Source organism: Bombina bombina, chromosome 5 (assembly GCF_027579735.1).
Source record: "Bombina bombina isolate aBomBom1 chromosome 5, aBomBom1.pri, whole genome shotgun sequence".
In the NCBI taxonomy this organism is placed as follows: Eukaryota; Metazoa; Chordata; class Amphibia; order Anura; family Bombinatoridae; genus Bombina; species Bombina bombina.
The window spans coordinates 222859254-222873347 of NC_069503.1; positions in this window are offsets into that span (position 1 = coordinate 222859254).

Genomic DNA, 14094 nt, shown 5'->3' on the forward strand with positions numbered 1-14094 from the left:
TTGGCAGTTTAGTTTAGGCTAGGGTTTTTTTTTATTTTGGGGGGGGGGGCTTTTTATTTTGATAGGGCTATTAGATTAGGTGTAATTAGTTTAAATATTTGATCATTTCTTTTTTATTTTGTGTAACTTAGTGGTTTTTTTTTTTGTAATTTAGTTAATTTTATTTCATTAATGTCATTTATTTAACTTTAGTGTAATGTTAGGTTTAACTGTAAGACAGGTTAGGTTTTATTTCACAGGTAAATTTGAATTTATTTTTACTAGGTAGTTAGTAAATAGTTAATAACTATTTACTAACTAATCAACCTAGTTAAAATAAATACAAACTTACCTGTGAAATAAAAATAAAACCTAAGCTAGATACAATATAACTATTAGTTATATTGTAGCTAGCTTAGGTTTTAATTTACAGGTAAGTATTTATTTAGTTTTAAATAGGAATTATTTAGGCATTAATTGTAATTTTTATTTGGAATTATTTTAATTATGTTAAAGTTAGTGGGTTTTAGGGTTAAGTTACGTTAGACTTAGGGTTAGGTTTAGGGGTTAATAACTTTAGTATAGTGGCGCCGACATTGGGGGCAGCAGATTAGGGGTTATTTTTAACCCCCCACCACTACTATGACAGCAACTCATATTAGAAATTAACTATCAAGGTTAGCTGTGCTAGGATGTTTAACCTCCTCAGGTACCATTTACACACAGCAGTAATTTGCTAACTAATTTTTACTGACATCAGATGTATTCTCAGATGCCAGTTACACACAGCAGTCGTTTTTAACCCCCACTCCCAGATGAGAGTTACACCAGTGATTTGTTAACACTATTAGATGTAAGTTATACACCAGAAATTTTAACCCCCTTTAATGCTAGATAATTGTACAAAGTAACTCTTAGCTCAAGGCATTTTCAACTATGCTTCCACATGAAGTATTACTTTCATAATTTATTTGTATGGCACCAACATTTTCTGCAGTGCTAAAACATTATGTCATGGTACAATTTACAAAAATGCATTTTAATATATGATGAGGGGTTACAGGGCCCTAAAGGGTCTGATGAGAAAAGAAAGGGTGCTGAGTTAAAGGGATATGAAACCCAAGAAAAATATAATATGTGATTCAGAAGGAGCATTTTTAAAAAGTTTCCAATTTACTTTTATTATTAAATTTGCTTTGTCCCCATGATATTCTGTGTTTAAAGGGACACTGAACCCAAATTTTTTTCTATTGTGATTCAGATAGAGCATGCAATTTTAAGCAACTTTCTAATTTACTCCTATTATCAAATTATTTTCATTCTCTTGGTATCTTTATTTGAAATGCAAGAATGTAAGTTTAGATGCCGGCCCATTTTTGGTGAACACACTGTGTTGTTCTTGCTGATTGGTGGGTAAATTCCCCTACCAATAAACAAGTTCTTTCCATGGTCCTGAACCAAAAAAAATTGCTTAAATGCCTTCTTTTTCAAATAAAGAAAGCAAGAGAATTAAGAAAATTTGATAATAGGAGTAAATTCGAAAGTTGTTTAAAATTGCATGCTCTATCTGAATCACGAAAGAAAAAATTGGGTTCAGTGTCCCTTTAAGCGATACCTAGGTAGGCATCTGGTGCTCTGCATGGCAGGAAATAGTGCTGCCATCTAGTGCTCTTGCAAATGAATAACATACTTGCAGACTGCTATAGTACTCCAGAAATGGGCTGGCTCCTAAACATATGTCTCTGCTTTTCAACAAAAGATAATAAAGGAAATATGATAATAGAAGTAAATTAGAAAGTTGTTTAAAATGCTATGCTCTGAATCATGAAATAAACAGTTGTTGTTTCATATCCATTTAAGGAAATAGAAAGATTAAAATAGTGTGCAAGCATCTCTGAATTGTAAAACTTTGAGCAAGTCTTGTGAAGTGAGGCAGAGAATTCCATAAACTATGTGCAGTTCCAACAAAGTATTCTAATTGAGAATGGGAGGAGGTGATAGAGGAGGTAAGAGGTAGGTATTGGGCAAAGAGAGGGGGTTAAGTTTGATAATATTTGCAGACAAGGACAAAGATATAGGGGGGGACCAATGTTATATAGGACTTATAGGACCCCTTTTAGGGTCAGGTTTTGATTTATTTATTTATTTCTGCTAAAGGAAGTCAATGGATAGGAAGCAGAGGAAGAGAGTTTCATATATTATAAAAGATGGATTGCAGGGGGGATAGATGTAAGTTTAGGTGACCTGAGAGACCTAGGTAAAGGGACAGTAAAGTAAAAATTAAATTAAACAAGTCATGATTCAGATAGCACATGCAATTTTAAATAAATTACTAATTTACTTTTATAATCAAATTTGCTTTGCTCTCTTTGTATCTTTTGTTAAAGTGTTTGTAAACGTTGGCTATTGAATCCACATATTCATAAAAAGAAGGTCACTTTCACTCATAAAAATAAATGAGACGCCTTATTCTTAAAAGAATTACAATTTAGTGATCGTAAAACATTGCACTATTCCTTTATAATATTGTACAAAAAAAAAAAAAAAGATTACTTGAAAAATAAAGATCTTATTATGTTGGCCGTATTTGTTCATTCCTGAAATAATGTTAAATGTTTACCAAACATTCATTTGTTTCAGCAAAAAAAAGTTAATAGTCCCCTTTATTTAAAGTTACATTGATCAGTCAAATGCAAACATTTTGACAAAAATTGTGGTTTTATAGTTTTATATATTGTAATTTGGGAGCATAAATCATTTATCACTCTCTGTTCACGGGGTATCAATATATATTGTGCAGACTTCACTGACCATTCTATTCCTCCTTGTTTTCTTATTCAAATAAATTGTTTGATTAGTTAAAGTAGGTTATGAATATATTTAAACTCAAATCTAAAGACATGATAAACTCTGGATCAAACAACCAAAAAGAAAATTTCAGTCATATATGTTGGCCTAATCCACTTCAGGCTATGTTTTTTTTTTCTCTCTATTTTAACCCCTTAAGAACTAGCGACATACCCTATACATCGCAGGTCTTTCTATGGGGTTTGTGTTACTGTGGTGACTAGAAGGGAGGGACCCGTGCTATTATAAACATGGAAACCCTGGTACGTTGCGGTCGTTAAGGGGTTAAAGGGACCGTAAAGTCAAAATTAAACATTCCTTTTTCAGATAGAGCATGCCATTTTAAGCAACTTTCTAATTGACTTCTGTTATAAAATTTGCTTTGTTTTCTTGATATCCTTTGTTGATGAGTAAATCTAAAGAGGCTGATAGCAGCTCAGGAGCATGTATGTGTCTGTAGCAGTGTCTGGCAGAAGTGTTTGCAACTATGCATAATTTTACTATAAACAATGTTCCAAACAATGCTGCCAGATGGCTAAATATACGTAAACCCTCCTGATTACTCCTAGGATTACTCTTTAAGAAAGGAAACCAAGAGAACTAAGCAAAATTGATAATAGAAGTAAATTGGAAAGTTGTTTAAAACTTCATGATTTATCCAATCAATTAAATTTTTATGTTTACTTTATTGTCCCTATAGCTAGCTGATCACCTAATTCAGGGTTTGACAATCCCGGGTGCCAGGGATTAAAATTAGGCACTGGCGCCCAGGTTTAGAGCGCCCAAGTCATCCATGAATGTCCCTCACTAACCCCTGCTGACTGCTACAGGCCATTGCCAGCCGTACTGGAGGAAATTTTAGGTGTGGCTGGATCTTTTAATGGTATGCACCCTCTAAACCTATGTGAGCTGCAGTTTGGTGCCCAAGCTCCGTGCTCATTTGCAAAGCTTTCTCCATTCTGGAACTATAAGTCTTTGTAAAGAAATGTGGGTGAGAAAAGTCATTCCATTGCCAATATATGTTTATTTGAGTCCTTGTAAGCTTAGTCTGGTCTAGGCCCTGGTCCTGTGCTGATTAAGGTCTTGATCCAGGTTTGGAGTGGTGCATGTAGGGGAGCATAGTACCGGAGCATGGACCGGGGCCAGTAAGGAGCAACTAGTGAGTCTGTTTCATGGTCCACAACCTCCCACTGGACCTTCCTCATGCATACAGCATTCAATGACTACCTTTGGTGATTACCTACCTCAAGCTGCTGGGAGTCTCCTTACATGTATCCCAATATACTTATGCTGCAACTGGAAACCCTCCACTTGCTCCTCTGTTTTCCCCACTCACTGACCCGCCTAATATATTTACCCTTCTCACTCGCAACACAATTACACCTCTACCTAACCCAAGTACCCGATACAATTCTCTTCTTGCTCCAGTCCACATATTGCCTCCTCTCCCTGCCCTCAACCTCTAATTAAACCCTCTGCCTGCACAGTCTTCACTCACTGCACTATACTTTTGTAGTTCTGTTACAATCAATATACTTGTCCCAGAACATTCACAGTTCCTCTCTGTCTGTCTCCTTACTCACTCACCCTGTGTATCTCCCTTGAAATACTCATTGACCCTCTTTTGCCAACTGCCCACTTACTGACCCCCTCTAGCTAGCCAAACACTGATTCACCACCTGCTCTGCAGAGATAAAAAAATAATACTGTTCAGGAGCAGCAACATTTTTAATGCATTGTATTATTTGTGACTATTAACATAATATAAAAACGTCTGCTTTTTGTCATTATATCTCTTGGTGTTTTTGGTTTATACACAATGGCCTGTCTCTCCCACTACTTTTTAATAAATGTCCTATAGCAGTTTTCTCCTGATTATTATTATTAGGTATTTGTAGAGCACCAACAGATTCTGCAGTTCAAAAGACATGAGTTTAATATGTAAGGTAACAATTATGGGAAGCAAAGGGATAGAGGGACCTGACAAGAGTTTCACTTTTGTAAATCATCTCTCATGAAGGTGATCTACAAAACAGCTTGACTTGTAGGCTTACATGCTAAGGGTGTTTGAAAGGATAATTAAAGGAGGAGAGGAACTAAGAGAAGAAAATGTTAGTGTATATTATATGGATCCCTGAACAGTAGAATCTTTAAGGAACATGTGCCTAGATTATGAGTTTTGCGTTAGAGGCTGTGTGGTGCGGTTTATGCTCACTGCTCACTTACAGACAGCGCTGGTATTACAGGTTTTTACAAACCTGGCGTTAACTGCAAAAAAGTGAGCGAAGAGCAAAATTTTGATCCACATCTCACCTCAATACCAGCACTGCTTACGTTAGCGGTGAGCTGGTAAAACGTGCTTGTGCACGATTTCCCCATAGGAATCAACGGGGAGAGCCGGCTGAAAAAAACCTGCAAAAAAGCAGCGTTTAGCTCCTAACGCATTCCCATTGATTCCTATGGGGAAATACATTTATGTCGACACCTAACAACCTAACATGAACCCAGAGTCTAAACACCCCTAATCTTACACTTATTAACCCCTAATCTGCTGCCCCCGACATCGCTGACACCTACATTATATTATTAACCCCTAATCTGCCGCTCCGGACACCGCTGCGACCTACATTATACTTATGAACCCCTAATCTGCAGCCCCCAACATCGCTGACACCTACATTATATTTATTAACCCTAATCTGCCACTCCCAATGTTGCTGCAACCTAACTACACTTATTAACCCCTAATCTGCTGCCCCCAACGTCGCCACCACTATAATAAACATATTAACCCCTAAACCTAAGTCTAATCCTAACCCTAACCCCCCATAAGTTAAATATAATTTAAATAAATAAATCTAAATAAAATTACTATCATTAACTAAATAATTCCTATTTAAAACTAAATACTTACCTATAAAAATAAACCATAAGTTAGCTACACTATAACTAATAGTTATGCAATCAGCCAATAGGGTTGATAGATGCAATCAGCCAATAGGATTGAACTGGCATTCTATTGGCTGATTGGAATAGAATGCCAGCTTAATCCTATTGGCTGATTGTATCAGCCAATAGGATTGAACTTCAATTCTATTGGCTGATTGTATCAGCCAATAGGATTTTTTCTACCTTAATTCCGATTGGCTGATAGAATTCTATCAGCCAATCGGAAATGAAGGGATGCCATCTTGCATGATGTCATTTAAAGGAACCTTCATTCAGTCGTCGGCTGTGGAAAGAAAAGGATGTTCCGCGTCGGATGTCTTGAAGATGGACCCGCTCCGCGCCGGATGGATGAAGATAGAAGATGCCGTCTGAATGAAGACTTCTGCCCGTCTGGAGGACCACTTCTGCCCGGTTGGATGAAGACTTCTCCCGGCTTCGTTGAGGACTTCGGCCCAGTTGGGTGAAGATGTCTCCCGGTAAGGTGATCTTCAGGGGGTTAGTGTTAGGTTTTTTTAAGGGGGATTGGGTGGGTTTTAGAGTAGGGTTGGGTATGTGGGTGGTGGGTTTTAATGTTGGGGGGTATTTGTACTTTTTTTTTACGGGTAAAAGAGCTGATTACTTTGGGGCAATGCCCTGCAAAAGGCCATTTTAAGGGCTATTTGTAATTTCGTGTAGGGTAGGGCATTTTTTTTATTTTGGGGGGGCTTTTTTATTTTGGGGGGCTTTTTTATTTTGTTAGGGGGATTAGAGTAGGTGTAATTAGTTTAAAAATGTTGTAATTTCTTTATTATTTTCTGTAATTTAGTGTTTTTTTTTTTTCTTACTTTAGATAATTTTATTTAATTGTAATTAATTGTATTTAATTTAGTTAATTTATTTTATTATAGTGTAGTGTTTGGTGTAATTGTAACTTAGGTTAGGTTTTATTTTACAGGTAAATTTGTCTTTATTTTAACTAGGTAGTTATTAATAAGTTAATAACTATTTAATAACTATTCTACCTAGTTAAAATAAATGCAAAGTTGCCTGTTAAATAAAAATAAATCCTAAAATAGCTACAATGTAAGTATTAGTTATATTGTAGCTAGCTTAGGGTTTATTTTATAGGTAAGTATTTAATTTTAAATAGGAATTATTTAGTTAATTGTAGTTATTTTATTTAGATTTATTTAAATTATATTTTAGTTAGGGGGTGTTAGGGTTAGGGTTAGACTTAGGTTTAGGGGTTTATAACTTTATTATAGTGGCGCCGACGTTGGGGGTGGCAGATTAGGGGTTAATAAATGTAGGTAGGTGGCGGCGATGTTAGGGCCGGCAGATTAGGGGTTAATAATATTTAACTAATGTTTGCGATGCAGGAGTGAGGCGGTTTAGGGGTTAATATATTTATTATAGTGGTGGCAATGTATGGTTCGGCAGATTAGGGGTTAAAATATTTATTTTAGTGTTTGCGATGTGGGGGGCCTCGGTTTAGGGGTTAATAGATAGTTTATGGGCGTTAGTCTACTTTTTAGCACTTTAGTTAAGAGTTTTATGCTACGGCGTTGTAGTGTAAAACTCTTAACTACTGACTTTTAAATGCGGTAACAGGCTTGACAGGAAAGGGTTTACTGCTCACTTTTGGTCAGACTCGTAATACCGGCGCTATGAAAATATAGGATACGCAATTGACGTAAGTGGATTTGCGGTATTTCCTAGTCTGGCCAAAAAAGTGAGTGGTACACCTGTACCTTCAAGACTCGTAATACCAGCTGGTGTTAAAAAGCAGTGTTAGGACCTCTTAACGCTGCTTTTTAAGGCTAACGCACAACTCGTAATCTAGGCCTTAGTTTGAAAACTAAGGTATTCTTATGGAGCGAGGCAGAGAGTTCAACAAAATAGGAACCAGTCTGGAGAAGTCCTGTAGATGGGAATGTGAGGAGGTGTGATATCCCTTAAGTCAGACTCAACCTTCTTGAATTACAACACTATTTCAAGCAACACCTAACACCTATCATTGCCTGATTATTGAAGTTTATGCCACTGCTGTGGATCTCTGAACCTATTCTCAAGCCTTATTGCTTGGTCAGAATCTACTAAGTATTTGTGTTCTTACTTGGCACTTATTATCTTTAATATCCTATTTGTGAATATATAGGGGCTTATTTATCAAACCGTCAACTGCAAATATGCTGGAATTCCGCAGTGTAATTGTGGACAGCTTGATTCGCCTTAGTTATCAAAGCCTACAGACCGGCAAAAGTAGAATTTTGTGACGTAACATACGATCCGCCGGTCTCAGTCCGACACAGATCGATGATTATGTCATTACAGATGTTCCGAATGCAAATTCGGCCTTATCTGACTACTTTTGCTAGTTATCAAATAACTACCAGGTATGCTCACAGCTATTCCTCCCAGCGTACCTGGTCTGAAAGCAGGGAAAGGTTATGTCCGCTGCTGCCCGATATCCCATTGATTCCTATGGGAGAATAAAAGTTATGTTTACACCTAACACCCTAACATATACCCCGAGTCTAAACACCCTTAATCTGCCACCCCCTACACCGCCGCCACCTACATTATAATTATTAACCCCTGATCTGCCGCCCCTACACAGCCGCCACCTACATTATACTTATTAACCCCTATCCCACTTCTCCCGGACCCCGCAGCAACTAAATAAACTTATTAACCCCTAAACTGCCGCTCCCCGAGCCCACCGCCACCTACATTATACTTATTAACCCCTAATCTGCCACCCCCTGTACCGCCGCCACCTACATAAAGTTATTAACCCCTATCCTTCCTCTCTCGGAGCCCACCGCAACTGAATAAATGTATTGACCCCTAAACCGCCAGCCCCCCACATCGCCATAAACTAAATTAACCTATTAATCCCTAAACCTAACAACCCATTAACTTTATATTAAATATTAACTCATTCCTATCTTATAATAAATGTAAACTTACATTTAAAATTAAATTAAACTATATTAAACTATTAATTAACCTACCCTAACTGTTATAATAAAATTACATTAAACTATATTAAATTACTAATTAATCTAACCTAACTATTATAATAAAATTCAATTAAGCTATATTAAACTATTAATTAACCTACCCTAACTATTATAATAAAATTACATTAAACTATATTAAATTAATAATTAATCTAACCTAACTTTTATACTAAAATAACATAAAACTACAAATTAAAATAAATATATTATATATTTAAACACCTCACCCTACTCAAATAATTTAATTCTACACTAAAAAATTACAAAGTTCCAAAAAACTAACTAAGTTACAAAAAATAACAAACACTAAGTTACACAAAAAACGAAACACTAAGTTACAAAAAAGAAAAAAGAAATTATCAAGGCTTTAAAATAATTACACCTAATCTAAGGGCCCTATGAAAATAAAAAAGCCCCCCCAAAATAAAAAAACCCTAACCTACAATAAACTACAAATAGCCCTTAAAAGGGCCTTTTGCGGGGCATTGCCCCAAAGAAATCAGCTATTTTACCTGTAAAAATAATACAAACAACCCCCCCAACAGTAAAACGCACCACCCACACAACCAACCCCCCAAATAAAATACTATCTAAAAAACCTAAGCTACCCGTTGCCCTGAAAAGGGTATTTGGATTGGCATTGCCCTTAAAAGGGCAGTTAGCTATTTTGCAGGCCCAAAGCCCTAACCTAAAAATAAAACCCACCCAATACACCCTTAAAAAAACCTAACACTAACCCCCTGAAGATCGACTTACCGGGAGATGTCTTCATCCAAGCCAGGCTAAGTGGTCCTCCAGATGGGCAGAAGTCTTCATCCAAGCCAGGCAGAAGTAGTCCTCCAGACGGGCAGAAGTCTTCATCCAAGCCGGGCAGAAGTGGTCCTCCAGACGGCAAGTCCATCTTCAAGATATCCGACGTGGAGCATCCTCTTCTGCCGATGACTACCCGACAAATGAAGGTTCCTTTAAGTGACGTCATCCAAGATGGTGTCCCTTAGATTCTGATTGGCCGATAGAATTATATCAGCTAATCAGCTAATCGGAATTAAGGTAGAAAACATCCTATTGGCTGATCCAATCAGCCAATAGGATTGAGCTTGCATTCTATTGGCTGATTGGAACAGCCAATAGAATGCGAGCTCAATCCTATTGGTTGATTGGATCAGCCAATAGGGTTGAACTTCAATCCTATTGGCTGATTGCATCAGCCAATAGAGTTTTTTCTACCTTAATTCTGATTGGCTGAAATAATTTAAGGATGACGTCACTTAAAGCAACCTTCATTCGTCGGATAGTCATAGGCAGAAGAGGATGCTCTGCGTCGGATGTCTTGAAGATGGACCCGCTCCATGCCGGAAGGATGAAGATAGAAGATGCCGTCTGGATGAAGACTTCTGCCGTCTGGAGGACCACTTCTGCCCGGCTTGGATGAAGACTTCTGCCCGTCTTGAGAACCACTTCTTCCCGGCTTGGATGAAGACTTCTGCCCATCTGAAGTACCACTTTGCCCGGCTTGGATGAAGACGTCTCCCGGTAAGTCAATCTTCAGGGGGTTAGTGTTAGGTTTTTTTAAGGGTGTATTGGGTGGGTTTTATTTTTAGATTAGGGCTTTGGGCCTGCAAAAGAGCTAACTGCCCTTTTAAGGGCAATGCCCATCCAAATACCCTTTTCAGGGCAATGGGGAGCTTAGGTTTTTTTAGATAGTATTTTGTGGGGTTGGTTGTGTGGGTGGTGGGTTTTACTATTGGGGGGTTGTATTTTTTTTTACAGGTAAAAGAGCTGATTACTTTAGGGCAATGCCCCGCAAAAGGTCCTTTTAAGGGCTATTGGTAGTTTAGTTTAGGCTAGGGGTTTTTTTTTTTATTCTGGGGGGCTTTTTTATTTTAATAGGGGTATTAGATTAGGTGTAATTAGTTTACATTTCTGTAATTTGTTTATTATTTTCTGAAATTTAGTGGGGTTTTTTTTTGTACTTTAGATAATTGTATATAATTTAGTTAATTGTATTTAATTTAGTTAATTTATTTAATTATAGTGTAGTGTTAGGTGTTAGTGTAACTTAGGTAAGGTTTTATTTTACAGGTACTTTTGTATTAATTTTAGCTAGGTAGTTAGTAAATAGTTAATAACTATTTAGTAACTATTCTACCTAGTTAAAATAAATACAAACTTGCCTGTAAAATAAAAATAAACCCTAAGCTAGCTACAATGTAAGTATTAGTTACATTGTAGTTAGCTTAGGGTTTATTTTATAGGTAAGTATTTAGTTTTAAATAGGAATTATTTAGATAATGATAGGGATTTTATTTAGATTTATTTAATTAGGGGTGTTAGGTTTATGGGTTAATAAATTTAATATAGTGGTGGCGACGTTGGGGATGGCAGATTAGGGGTTAAAAACATATTGTAGGTGGCGGTGGGCTCCGGGAGCAGCAGGATAGGGGTTAATAAGTTTATTAGAGTGGTGGTGGGCTCCGGAGTCCGGGAGCAGTGGTTTAGGGTTTAATAACTTTATTTAGTTGCAGCGGGGTCCGTAAGCAGTGGTATAGGGGTAAAACAGTGTAGTATAGTGGCGGTGTTTAGTGACAGTATACTAGTAAAGCTGGGAAAAAGCCGAAGAGCAGCGAGATTGATGACTGTTAGTTAACAACAGTCCACTGCTCATCGCCCGTACTTGGTGTGCGGCTTTTTGACAGCTTGTTTGGTAACTTTAGAGAGCGTATTCAGGTCAGCGGCAGCAATGTTAGGCGATCTTAGGCGAGCGTATTGGTGCCGTCGAATGCAAGTAAGTTGACGGCTGGATAAATAGGCCCCATTGTCTCAATGTTGCATTTCGACCGCAACTTATAATTATCTCCACCTGCTGAATCTCTCTCCTTTCTGGAACCTGATCTGCTACTGGGAACTCTCACAGTTCATTGAACTGCTACGCAGGATTACAAACTAACGATATTCTTACTCTCAGAACCTCACTGCTGATTCACCATGCACACCTATTCATCTGGAACTGTTCATCTTGTAACAGTAACATTCGTTGTTCCTCTGAACCGCAAGTACTGTATCCACAAAGCCACTACTGAGTTGCTGTTGTATTTACCACAGACTGTGTTCTATGCTTATGTTCTCTGTGATTTGTTATATGAACGCTGAGTCTTTACTTACCTCTCTCACTGGGAATCAGTTTGGCCTATTGCTTGATACTTTGCAGACGCTAACAGATATACAGCTGCTATTTACTTCCCATCTGATATTAAACTATAACCATGTTTACTACTAAACGTTTACATTGGATAATATAGTTTAAGCATTGCAGTCACTAATACTTATAACTCTTATAAATCTGCTTTAATGTTATATGACAAGATTTATTACCATTTTATCTGGCAAAATCTATTACAGCAACAAAACTTATATATCAACCAAATATATTTAGTGAATCCTAACATAATAATCAGGCCAATATTATTCTGAAAACTGAGTGAAATGGATCCAAACAAAATTAATAATCAGTTTGCCTCACTCAATCAGAAAATTGATTATTTAGCACGTGGCTTAACTGAAGTACAAGCTGAGAATTCAGTATTAAAGGGTATGTTAAAAAGATGTAATTACTCACAAGCAAACAGAATCACCTGAGCCACACATAAACCTGCCTACCCCTTTTTCTGGTAAGCGTACTGAATTTAGGGAATTCAAAAATGCTTGCAATTTACTCTTTAGTATGGAACCACTAATTTATTGCACAGAAAAAAATAAAGTTTGCACCATTATCCCTTTTCTCACTGGGGAACCCAGAGCCTGGGCTAATAGATTCTATGAGTCTGGTGATTCTATTTTGGAATCTTTAGAGAATTTCTTTTCTGCAATGTCTAGTTTATATGAGAATACAAAAATTAACAGATTAATGCTGAAACAAAACTGTAATCTTTAAAACAAGGTAAGAGAACAGTGGAAGAGTATGTAACTGATTTCCAGATGTGGGCAAGTGATTCACTATGGAATCAGATATCTGTAAGATATCAGTTTCGACTTGGACTCTCAGAAATTTTAAAAGATGAGATTTCACGTATAGAGATGCCAGAGACACTTGAAGGGTTAATTTGCCAAAGTATTACTTTAGACAGACGTTTGAGAGAAAGAAGGGCAGATAAATGTAGTTCTGATTTAAACACAAAACGCATCTATCCTCTAACCACAAATACAGATACACTTTCCACAAACCCCACTCCTATCGAGATAGGCTCAATTAAAGTGACACTTTCCCAAGAAGAAAAGGCACAACGTAGATTGGCAAATTTGTGCCTATATTGTGCAAATAAAGATCATCTAGTTTCTGTCTGCCCATCTCTTGCAAGACAGAAAATGGTCAGGAAACATTTATTAACAGTTACTTATCTATACCTTTTACATTACAGTGGGATCAACAACTTATTCAGACTGAAGTTATAATAGACTCTGGAGCATGCAGATTGTTCATAAATTCTGAATTTGTTAAAACAAATAATATACCTACTATCACAAAACAAACACCAATTTTTGTAAAATTTATTGACTGAACTTTCATACAAAAGGGACCCATAACAAATCACACCATACCTATGTTATTGTCAACAACTGAAGGACACATAGAGTACATAACTTTTGACATTATTCCCATATCTAATCATACCATTATTCTAGGGTTTCCCTGGTTACAAAAACACAACCCACAGATTGACTGGACATATTGTAAAACATTGTTTCAATCTGATTACTGTCAAAAAACTTGTTTCCCACATGTATCACTGACCAGTCTTGAGGTTGTTGTAACAAAGGTGTATCAGGATCTTTCTGAAGTATTTGATTTGAAAGAAGCAGAAACTTTACCTCCTCACTGGTCATTTGATTGCCCCATTGATGTCATCCCTGGGTCACAAATACCCCATGGTAAAATGTATCCTTTATCTCAGAATGAATTAACTCATTTACGTCAATATCTTGACGAGAACCTAAAAAAAGGTTTTATATCATCTTCTACTTCTCCAGCTGCAGCCGGTATATTTTTTGTGATGAACAAAAATGATACCTTAAGAACCATTATAGATTATAGAGCCCTCAATGCTGTCACCATTAAAAACCGATAACCTTTACCAGTTATACCTGAGTTACTCGAACGACTAACAAATGCTACCATTTACACCAAATTAGATTTAAAGGGGGCTTACAACTTAATTCGCATTAAAAAAGGTGACGATTGGAAAACAGCATTTCGTACTAGATATGGCCTATTCAGAGTTTTGACTGATTTATGCGTAATTATATATCTAGACGATAT